Source organism: Nomascus leucogenys, chromosome 9 (genome assembly GCF_006542625.1).
Source record: "Nomascus leucogenys isolate Asia chromosome 9, Asia_NLE_v1, whole genome shotgun sequence".
Lineage (NCBI taxonomy): Eukaryota > Metazoa > Chordata > Mammalia > Primates > Hylobatidae > Nomascus > Nomascus leucogenys.
The window spans coordinates 48141581-48153611 of NC_044389.1; positions in this window are offsets into that span (position 1 = coordinate 48141581).

Here is a 12031-nt window from a genome sequence, read left to right on the forward strand (position 1 = left end):
GAAGACAAAATAATCTACACTGAAACCAAACACAATTTATGAAAGATATAAGAAACCTGAGTTCTAGGCCAGGCGTGGTGGGTCATGCCTGTAATCTCAGCACTTTGGGAGGCTGAGGCGGGCAGATCACAAAGTCAGGAGTTTGAGACCAGCCTGGCCAACATGGTGAAACCCCGTCTCTACTGAAAATAGAAAAATTAGCCAGGCGTGGTGGTGGGCACCTGTAGTCCCAGCTACTTGGGAGGCTGAGGCAGGAGAATTGCTTGAACCTGGGAGGTGGAGGTTGCAGTGAGCCGAGATCGCACCACTGCACTCCAGCCTGGGTGACAGAGTGAGACTCTGTCTCAAAAAAAAAAAAAAAAAAAAATCTGAGAATCTGAGTTCTAGATCCTTGGGATATAGCTCTACAAATTCCAGAGTTCTGCAACAGTGATCTTTCTAAAGCACAAAACTTGTTGTGCCTTCGTTCTCACAACCTAATATGTCAGTAGTTCCCAAAGATTGTAAGATTAACACCATTTATTCAACGATTACCTGCCAAGATCCAGGTACTATGCTATTACTGGTGAGTCAAAAAGATATACAACATTGTGATGAATATCAAGAGGCTTTCAGATCCCACTTTCATCCTCCCTTTGACCTCTGAATATATTATTTTCCTCTATAGTGGTTAATTCCATTGCTAATGTAAATCAATTTAGCACCTACCTTAGATTTTGTCTGTTTTTCAGCTCTACCTGTTATCCTGATCTGCACATAAAGGATCACAACACAAACACAGATACCTTTTGAGGTGGCTGGAGTGGGATAAGGAGCAGGGGAAAGAGGAAGAGGAAAGCTCTTGTTGCTGACACTTGAATGTTTTTTGATGCTTGAATATTTTGACAGGGACAAAGAGAGTTATAGGATACAGGCAACAGAAAGTTGAACAGACGCTCAGAAAAAGCATAAAAAAGGAGTGAAGAATTCTACCTGGGAGGACAGAATCAGATGCATCGTCTCTAAGGTACCATTAAACTGAAGTTTAAAAGCAATCCAGATGGATGGTGGTTTGAGTTATATTGGGCCTCCTCAAAATATATATTCCTCTTAACCCCCCTGTGAATGTGACCTTAGTTGGAAATAGAGTCTTCAGATTAAATCAAGTTAAGATGAAGTCATACTGGATTAGGGTAGGCCCCAACCCAATGACTGGTATCTTTAAAAGAAGAGAGAAATTTGGACACAGAGACACATGGGGAGAACACCACATGGTGGCAGAGGCAGAGATTGGGGTGATGCATCTACAAGTCAAAAAAATGCCAAGGATTGTCAGCAACCACTGGAAACTAGGAGTGAGGCATGCAACATATTCTTCCTCTAGACCCCAGAAAGAATCAAACCTGCTGGCACCTTGACATTGGACTTTTAACCTCTAGAACTGCAAGATAATACATTTCTGCTGTTTTAAACCATCCAAGTTTGTGGCAATTTGTTATGGCAGCTCTAGGAAACTAATATAGATGGCACATGGAAGTAAATAGTAGACAGAAGACTCAGCAGAGTGAAGGCCTGGGCTGTGAAGTAGCCTAGGCATCTGCTTATAAGATCCTCAGGAACAATTTGTAGGTGGGGTTTTAGAACCCTGACCCTACTGTTAATAGGCTATTACCACTGTATGTTAGTCTCGGGCAAATGACAGCTTAGACTTTCTAAAATATTACCTGCTTATCTACAATAAGGGAGAACATTTAAAATCTGTAAACACACTATTACACATACTTGTTTGTTTTATGCATTTCTTTAAAATTTAAAAAGAATCTGTTATTTTCTATTCCAAATATGGTAAAAGAAAGTTGTAATTGCATATCTGTTCCATGAAACATGAGAAAAGAAACCCTTTTCCCTGCTCCCCTTGCTGGAACATTATGCTTACTTGGCTGTAGGCTGGTGGTAAATTCCTCTGTATCTCTCCCTTGCCAAGGAACTCTCATAGCCCTGAGACGGAGGGTAATTGAGTTGAGTGAGAGAGGTTTACAATCTTCTTCCCAGGGAGAAGTTCAAGTAATGCTGGAGGATGATAAGCTACCTTCTGAGAAGAGTGGGCTGATCAGTGGCTGAGCATTTGCTTTGATGGAGATGTATACAGGGGGGAAGCACCCAGCTAACTCACAGCCCACGCAGGGCTCAACACTCTTCAAAATGAATATTGAACATTTAAAGACTATTGGTTTTGAAGTGGCATCAGGTTGTTCAGCTTTACTGGGGAAAAGTTGGGGGCAGGCAGGCACTTATATGTCTCCTTTGGTCCTCTGTGGAGCCCTACCTGGTATAATTATAACAGCTGACATAAAATGACCTCTATGTGCCAGGCACTGGGCTAGTTTATGAACAAGATCAGCATTGATCATCAAACCAATCCTATAAGGAAGGTAGTGTTATGACTCCATATTACAGATAGAGAAGCTGAGGCTTCAAGGGGCGAAGAAATGTACCCAAAGTCACATGACTAGGTAAGTGATGCAGCTGAAATTGATAGCCATGTCTAACTTCAAAGCACCAGTAGCATTTGAAAGGTAACTTAGTCAGGGGAATGAGGGTGAAGGACAATGCAGGAATGGAGGTTGATATCAGATCTTAGACATCCTTGGCTGCCTCACTAAAGACTTTGGACTTTGTAAATATGCAACAAGGACCACTGAGCAATTTTAAGCAAGGAAGTCAGAGCATCCTGTTTTTGCTAGGTCTTCAGTCAATATCTGTTGAATGGACATCAACAACCTGTGGTTTATAAGCTACAAAAAATGCACTGGAGGAGGGCAGGGCCAGAGGAAAGGAGACCAGTTAGGAAGTTGGAGAATAGACCAGGAAAAAGAGTTGAAATGTCTTAGCATGCCACACAGGGTCCTGCTACACTCTCTCTGTGTTCTTCTATTTAAGAACATCGGGCAAATTTAATCAAAGGTGTCCATGAAATAACCCTACCCCTCTTGAATTTCACCCAACTTGTCCTACAACACTTCAAATCCATCTTTCCAGCATCAGTGACATGAAGTCTGAAGGGAACCAATTAATTATGCAAAATTTAGAGTCCACCTTGGAGCCAATCGGAGACTTGAGATCAGAAAAGTCTTTGCCTGATCTGATGTGATTCCTTCTTTTCACCCTATATGCAGCCCCTTCTGTTGGGAAACTGGCTGAACTCACACCTGAGTATTATGCCTTGTCTTTGCCAGGCATATTGAGCTCTGCATGGACTATGAGATACCTGAATGCTACCCTCCTGTGTGCAACTCACTCATCAAATAGAGTAGTAAGCTCAGTTTACTTCAAACTGGTATTTGGTATTCTTTATTTCCTTCCAACTCTTTCAAGCTTGAACTCCAACTGTCTGCATTGGTAAACCCTTTACTCTAGCCCTGGCATTTCCTGGAATGTGATAGGCTTGCCCCAGATTTGTCTCTTTCCTTATGCTTTTTCTTCTGCCTGGAAGGTCATCTCTTCTCTTGTTTATCTCATGTATTTCCCACTAATTCTTAAAGATTTCATTCAAGTGTTACTCTCTTTGAAGACTTCTTTTGTCCTGCTCCCTCATCTTCCAAAACTCTGTGCTCATATCAGCATCTCTTTAATTACACTGGTGCGTATACAGCCTTTCCATCATGTCAAATTATTTCACTAGGTTTTGTACATGTCTGTTCATGAATTCAATACGTGTTGATTGAAAACCTGCTATGTGTTAGGTGCTGGGTGCCTAGTAATGCAGGAATTTCATGCTGGTTTATGAGAGCTCTCACCCTTACAAATCCACACTGTTTCTATGTGTGTTTGTTTTACTATTGTAAATGTTTTCACAAATGCTAACAACCTCCTTACATATCCTGTTTTGGGTTTGTAGACAGTGGTGCCAGAGAAACATCAGGATCCCAGAAGTAAAATATTCATTCAGTGTAACTTTGGGTTAAAATGGCTCTGTCATTTAGCCATTTAGCTAAGTAGCTAATATACTATTTTTTTGTATTATAGCTAAATACAAATTTCCCTTAATATTTATAACTTATAAAACTACCATAGTTATCTATAAATGTATATTTATAGATAATATGTATATTATAACTTTTTTTTTTGCTTACCCAAATTTTAATTCATAGCTTTTGTTGGATTATATATTGGAGCTAAGAAAGTTTAGCCATGTAAACCGTTTCCAGTTTCACCAAAGAATAGTGTGGATCCAGCCATCTTTCATAAAGTGGTGAGTGTATATATATATATATATATAAAATATATATATGAATGAGACTTACTAGTTCAATGAAAACAGCTAAATCTTCTGAGCTATCAACAAAATGCCCATATGTGTTCTTAAACACTTAATAAGCACAGGCTTTAATAATGGTTAGTAGGGAAATAACTTTAAGTTCTGTAATATCTCCATTTTCAGAAGTAATCTAAATAAACTGCTAAAATGGGAAAATTGGGTACATATAAATGAGATAAATGCTTGTAAGTAAACTTTGTATAATTTAAAATCTTTCTTTTATTTTTCTTTTTTTAAATTTTATTTTATTATTATTATACTTTAAGTTTTAGGGTAGATGTGCACAATGTGCAGGTTTGTTACATATGTATCCATGTGCCATGTTGGTGTGCTGCACCCATTAACTCGTCATTTAGCATTAGGTATATCTCTTAATGCTGTCCCTCCTCCGTCCCCTGACCCCACAACTGTCCCCGGAGTGTGATGTTCCCCTTCCTGTGTCCATGTGTTCTCATTGTTCAATTCCCACCTATGAGTGAGAACATGCAGTGTTTGGTTTTTTGTCCTTGGGATAGTTTGCTGAGATTGATGGTTTCCAGCTTCATCCATGTCCCTACAAAGGACATGAACTCATCATTTTTTATGGCTGCATAGTAGTCCATGGTGTGTTTGTGCCACATTTTCTTAATCCAGTCTATCGTTGTTGGACATTTGGGTTGGTTCCAAGTCTTTGCTATTGTGAATAGTGCCGCAATAAACGTACGTGTGCATGTGTCTTTATAGCAGCATGATTTATAGTCCTTTGGGTATATACCCAGTAATGGGATGGCTGGGTCAAATGGTATTTCTAGTTCTAGATCCCTGAGGAATCGCCACACTGACTTCCACAATGGTTGAACTAGTTTACAGTCCCACCAACAGTGTAAAAGTGTTCCTATTTCTCCACATCCTCTCCAGCACCTGTTGCTTCCTGACTTTTTAATGATGGCCATTCTAACTGGTGTGAGATGGTATCTCATTGTGGTTTTGATTTGCATTTCTCTGATGGCCAGTGATGATGAGCATTTTTTCAAGTGTTTTTTGGCTGCATAAATGTCTTCTTTTGAGAAGTGTCTGTTCATATCCTTTGCCCACTTTTTGATGGGGTTGTTTGTTTTTTTCTTGTAAATTTGTTTGAGTTCATTGTAGATTCTGGATATTAGCCCTTTGTCAGATGAGTAGGTTGCAAAAATTTTCTCCCATTTTGTAGGTTGCCTGTTCACTCTTATGGTAGTTTCTTTTGCTGTGCAGAAGCTCTTTAGTTTCATTAGATCCCATTTGTCAATTTTGGCTTTTGTTGCCATTGCTTTTGGTGTTTTAGACATGAAGTCCTTGCCCATGCCTATGTCCTGAATGGTATTGCCTAGGTTTTCTTCTAGGGTTTTTATGGTTTTAGGTCTAACACATAAGTCTTTAATCCATCTTGAATTAATTTTTGTATAAGGTGTAAGGAAGGGATCCAGTTTCAGCTTTCTACATATGGCTAGCCAGTTTTCCCAGCACCATTTATTAAATAAGCAATCCTTTCCCCATTGCTTGTTTTTGTCAGGTTTGTCAAAGATCACATGGTTGTAGATATGTGGCATTATTTCTGAGGCCTCTGTTCTGTTCCATTGATCTATGTCTCTGTTTTGGTACCAGTACCATACTGTTTTGGTTACTGTAGACTTGAAGTATAGTTTGAAGTCAGGTAGCGTGATGCCTCCACCTTTGTTCTTTTGGCTTAGGATTGATGTGGTGATGCGGGCTCTTTTTTGGTTCCATATGAACTTTAAAGTAGTTTTTTCCAATTCTGTGAAAAAAGTCATTGGTAGCTTGATGGGGATGGCATTGAATCAATAAATTACCTTGGGCAGTATAGCCATTTTCATGATATTGATTCTTCCAACCCATAAGCATGGAATGTTCTTCCATTTGTTTGTATCCTCTTTTATTTCATTGAGCAGTGGTTTGTAGTTCTCCTTGAAAAGGTCCTTCACATCCCTTGTAAGTTGAATTCCTAGGTATTTTATTCTCTTTGAAGCAATTGTAAACGAGAGTTCACTCATGATTTGGCTCTCTGTTTGTCTGTGATTGGTGTATAAGAATGCTTGTGATTTTTGTACATTGATTTTGTATCCTGAGATTTTGCTGAAGTTGCTTATCAGCTTAAGGAGATTTTGGGCTGAGACAATGGGGTTTTCTAGATATACAATCATGTCATCTGCAAACAGGGACAATTTGACTTCCTCTTTTCCTAATTGAATACCCTTTATTTCCTTCTCCTGCCTGATTGCCCTGGCCAGAACTTCTAACACTATGTTGAATAGGAGTGGTGAGAGAGGGCATCCCTGTCTTGTGCCCATTTTCAAAGGGAATGCTTCCAGTTTTTGCCCATTCAGTATGATATTGGCTGTGGGTTTGTCATAGATAGCTCTTATTATTTTGAGATATGCCCCATCAATACTTAATTTATTGAGCGTTTTTAGCATGAGTCATTGTTGAATTTTGTCAAAGGCCTTTTCTGCATCTATTGAGATAATCATGTGGTTTTTGTCTTTGGTTCTGTTTACATGCTGGATTACATTTATTGATTTGCATATGTTGAACCAGCCTTGCATCCCGGGGATGAAGCCCACTTGATCATGGTGTATAAGCTTTTTGATGTGCTGCTGGATTCGGTTTGCCAGTATTTTATTGAGGATTTTTGCATCAATGTTCATCAAGGATATTGGTCTGAAATTCTCTTTTTTGGTTGTGTCTCTGCCAGGCTTTGGTATCAGGATGATGCTGTCCTCATAAAATGAGTTAGGGAGGATTCCCTCTTTTTCTATTGATTGGAATAGTTTCAGAAGGAATGGTACCAGCTCCTCCTTGTACCTCTGGTAGAATTCGGCTGTGAATCCATCTGGTCCTGGACTCTTTTTGGTTGGTAAGCTATTGATTATTGCCACAATTTCAGAGCCTGTTATTGGTCTATTCAGAGTTTCAACTTCTTCCTGATTTAGTCTTGGGAGGGTGTATGTGTCGAGGAATTTACCCATTTCTTCTAGATTTTCTAATTTATTTGCATAGAGGTGTTTGTAGTATTCTCTGATGGTAGTTTGTATTTCTGTGGGATCAGTGGTGATATCCCCTTTATCATTTTTTATTGCGTCTATTTGATTCTTCTCTCTTTTCTTCTTTATTAGTCTTGCTAGCGGTCTATCAATTTTGTTGATCTTTTCCAAAAACCAGCTCCTGGATTCATTGATTTTTTGAAGGGTTTTTTGTGTCTCTATTTCCTTCAGTTCTGCTCTGATTTTAGTTATTTCTTGCCTTCTGCTAGCTTTTGAATGTGTTTGCTCTTGCTTTTCTAGTTCTTTTAATTGTGATGTTAGGGAGTCAATTTTGGATCTTTCCTGCTTTCTCTTGTGGGCATTTAGTGCTATAAATTTCCCTCTACACACTACTCTGAATGTGTCCCAGAGATTCTGGTATGTTGTGTCTTTGTTCTCGTTGGTTTCAAAGAACATCTTTATTTCTGCCTTCGTTTCGTTATGTACCCAGTAGTCATTCAGGAGCAGGTTGTTCAGTTTCCATGTAGTTGAGTGGTTTTGAGTGAGTTTCTTAATCCTGAGTTCTAGTTTGATTGCACTGTGGTCTGAGAGACAGTTTGTTATAATTTCTGTTCTTTTACATTTGCTGAGGAGAGCTTTACTTCCAACTATGTGGTCAATTTTGGAATCGGTGTGGTGTGGTGCTGAAAAAAATGTATATTCTGTTGATTTAGGGTGGAGAGTTCTGTAGATGTCTATTAGGTCTGCTTGGTGCAGAGCTGAGTTGAATTCCTGGGTATCCTTGTTAACTTTCTGTCTCATTGATCTGTCTAATGTTGACAGTGGGGTGTTAAAGTCTCCCATTATTATTGAGTGGGAGTCTAAGTCTCTTTGTAGGTCACTCAGGACTTGCTTTATGAATCTGGGTGCTCCTGTATTAGGTGCATGTATATTTAGGATAGTTAGCTCTTCTTGTTGAATTGATCCCTTTACCATTATGTAATGGCCTTCTTTGTCTCTTTTGATCTTTGTTGGTTTAAAGTCTGTTTTATCAGAGACTAGGATTGGAACCCCTGCCTTTTTTGTTTTCCATTTGCTTGGTAGATCTTCCTCCATCCTTTTATTTTGAGCCCATGTGTGTCTCTGCACGTGAGATGGGTTTCCTGAATACAGAACACTGATGGGTCTTGCCTCTTTATCCAATTTGCCAGTCTGTGTCTTTTAGTTGGAGCATTTAGTCCATTTACATTTAAAGTTAATATTGTTATGTGTGAATTTGATCCTGTCATCATGATGTTAGTTGGTTATTTTGCTCGTTAGTTGATGCAGTTTCTTCCTAGCCTCGATGGTCTTTACAATTTGGCATGATTTTGCAGTGGCTGGTACCAGTTCCTTTCCATATTTAGTGCTCCCTTCAGGAGCTCTTTTAGGGCAGGCCTGGTGGTGGCAAAATCTCTCAGCATTTGCTTGTCTGTAAAGGATTTTATTTCTCCTTCACTTATGAAGCTTAGTTTGGCTGGATATGAAATTCTGGGTTGAAAATTCTTTTCTTTAAGAATGTTGAATATCGGCCCCCACTCTCTTCTGGCTTGTAGAGTTTCTGCCGAGAGATCAGCTGTTAGTCTGATGTGCTTCCCTTTGTGGGTAACCCGACCTTTCTCTCTGGCTGCTCTTAACATTTTTTCCTTCATTTCAACTTTGGTGAATCTGACAATTATGTCTCTTGGAGTTGCTCTTCTCGAGGAGTATCTTTGTGGCATTCTCTGTATTTCCTGAATCTGAATGCTGGCCTGCCTTGCTAGATTGGGGAAGTTCTCCTGGATAATATCCTGCAGAGTGTTTTCCAACTTGGTTCCATTCTCCCCGTCACTTTCAGGTACACCAATCAGACATAGATTTTGTCTTTTCACATAGTCCCATATTTCTTGGAGGCTTTGTTTGTTTCTTTTTATTCTTTTTTCTCTAAACTTCCCTTCTCGCTTCATTTCATTCATTTCATCTTCCATCACTGATACCCTTTCTTCCAGTTGATCGCATCGGTTCCTGAGGCTTCTGCGTTCTTCACGTAGTTCTCGAGCCTTGGCTTTCAGCTCCACCAGCTCCTTTAAGCACTTCTCTGCATTCATTATTCTAGTTATCCATTCATCTAATTTTTTTTCAAACTTTTTAACTTCTTTGCCATTGGTTTGAATTTCCTCCTGTAGCTCAGAGTAGTTTGATCGTCTGAAGCCTTCTTCTCTCAACAAAGTCTCCCGTCAAAGTCATTCTCTGTCCAGCTTTGTTCCATTGCCGGTGAGGAACTGCATTCGTTTGGAGGAGGAGAGGTGCTCTGCTTTTTAGAGTTTCCAGTTTTTCTGCTCTGTTTTTTCCCCATCTTTGTTGTTTTATCTACTTTTGGTCTTTGATGATGGTGATACACAGATGGATTTTTGTAGATGTCCTTTCTGTTTGTTAGTTTTTCTTCTAACAGACAGGACCCTCAGCTGCAGGTCTGTTGGAGTTTGCTAGAGGTCCACTCCAGACCCTCTTTGCCTGGGTATCAGGAGCGGTGGCTGCAGAACAGCAGATTTTCGTGAACTGTGAATGCTGCTGCCTGATCGTTCCTCTGGAAGTTTTGTCTCAGAGGAGTACCCAGCTTTGTGAGGTGTCAGTCTGCCCCTACTGGGGGGTGCCTCCCAGTTAGGCTGCTCAGGGGTCAGGGGTCAGGGACCCACTAGAGGAGGCAGTCTGCCCGTTCTCAGATCTCCAGCTGCGTGCTGGTAGAACCACTACTCTCTTCAAAGCTGTCAGACAGGGACAGGCGCCCCTCCCCCAGCCTCGCTGCCACCTTCCAGTTTGATCTCAGACTGCTGTGCTAGCAATCAGTGAGACTCTGTGGGCATAGGACCCTCCAAGCCAGGGGTGGGATATAATCTCCGGGTGTGCCGTTTTTTAAGCCCATCGGAAAAGCGCAGTATTAGGGTGGGAGTGACCCGATTTTCCAGGTGCCATCTGTCTCCCCTTTCTTTGACTAGGAAAGGGAACTCCCTGACCCCTTGCGCTTCCCAAGTGAGGCAATGCCTTGCCCTGCTTCGGCTTGTGCACAGTGTGCTGCACCCACTGTCCTGCGCCCACTGTCTGGCACTCCCTAGTGAGATGAACCTGGTACCTCAGATGGAAATGCAGAAATCACCCATCTTCTGTGTTGCTCACACTGGTTGCTGTAGACTGGAGCTGTTCCTATTCGGCCATCTTGGCTCCACCCCATAACTTCTTACAATAATATTCTGATTGGGAATAGCTGAGAAAATACAAAGAAATATAAAGAATAAAACTAAAGTCACCAGTAACCAAACCATTTAAGAAAAGTCTCATTAATATTTTGGCGAGTTTTCATTCACATTTATATAAAATATATATTCATATATGCATAAGCATATGTTTAACGGAGTTGAGAATAATATTGCAAAAAAAGTTGCATTCTACTTTTTGCCTTTAACCTTCTATTATAAATATTTTGCGTCCCTTGAAAAATTCTTAGTAAACAGAATTTTAAATGATTTCATACTTTCGTATTATTATATTAAGATTGGCTTAACCAATCCCTTATTGTTGGATATTTAAGTCATTTCTGGGTGTTAAATAATATTGTAAATGTACGTTTTTACAAGAATATTTATAATGGCTTTATTAACAACAGTCAAAAACTAAAAATAGTCCAAATGTTTATGCACAGAAGAATGAACAAATTATTGTATATTCATAAATGGAAGACTACTCAGCAATATGAAGAAAAAAAGTACTGATACACAAAACAACAGAGATGCATCCCAAAAACATGCTGCGTGAAAGATATTAGACACAAAAGAGTCCATACTGTGTGGTTTCTTTTACACATACTTCTAGGATGAGATAAACAGAAAGAATAGTAAAGATTAGAACAGTGGTTGCCTGTAGGGGAGGCAACTGACTGGAATGGGCAAGGCGGAACTTTCTGGAAGATGAGACATGCTGTATTTTGATTGGAATGGTAGTTGCATAGGTATATACATTTGTCAAAGCTCATAGAACTATACATTGGAAATTCATGAACTTTATCATATGTAAATTATTCCTTAATTTGTTGAAGTTTTAAAAATGTTAATAAAAAAAGGAACTGTAAATAAAGAGAATTAAAAGACATATCAACTTAAACAAAGAAATGGACAAGGCTATAATGTTTAGGGATGAGGACTTGAGTGATGAAATTATAGAGAAATGTGAGGAAGCAATTATAACAGTTACTTTAGTGGTGTGAGAGAGGACTGTGTTGGGTACAGGGCCAGTGAAAAGGATTCTGGGAGGCTTACAGGGCCAGTGAAAAGGATTCTGGGAGGCTGTCAGTGGTCTATTTCTTCAGCTGGTTTGTGGTTGTGATGGTGTTCACTATATAGTGATTCATTAAGTAATTTTTTTTTATGCAGGTTTGTGTTATTTGTTTTTATTTGACAACGACAAGTAAGAACTTTTTTTAAAATTAAAAAACAAACCCAGTGAATTGCTATAGACAATTAATGTTCAAAGAAGGTCTCTCTGAGAATGTGACTTTGTGATGAAACTTGAAGGAAAAGACTATGAAAAGAATCTGGCTATGTGAGGAGAAGGGGGAAGACCCAAGAAGGGAATGCTATTGACAAATGTACCTTGGAAAATCAGAAGACCAGACAGCTTGAGGGAGGACAGCACTGGGGACGTATGAGATTTAGTGGGAGAGGAAAGC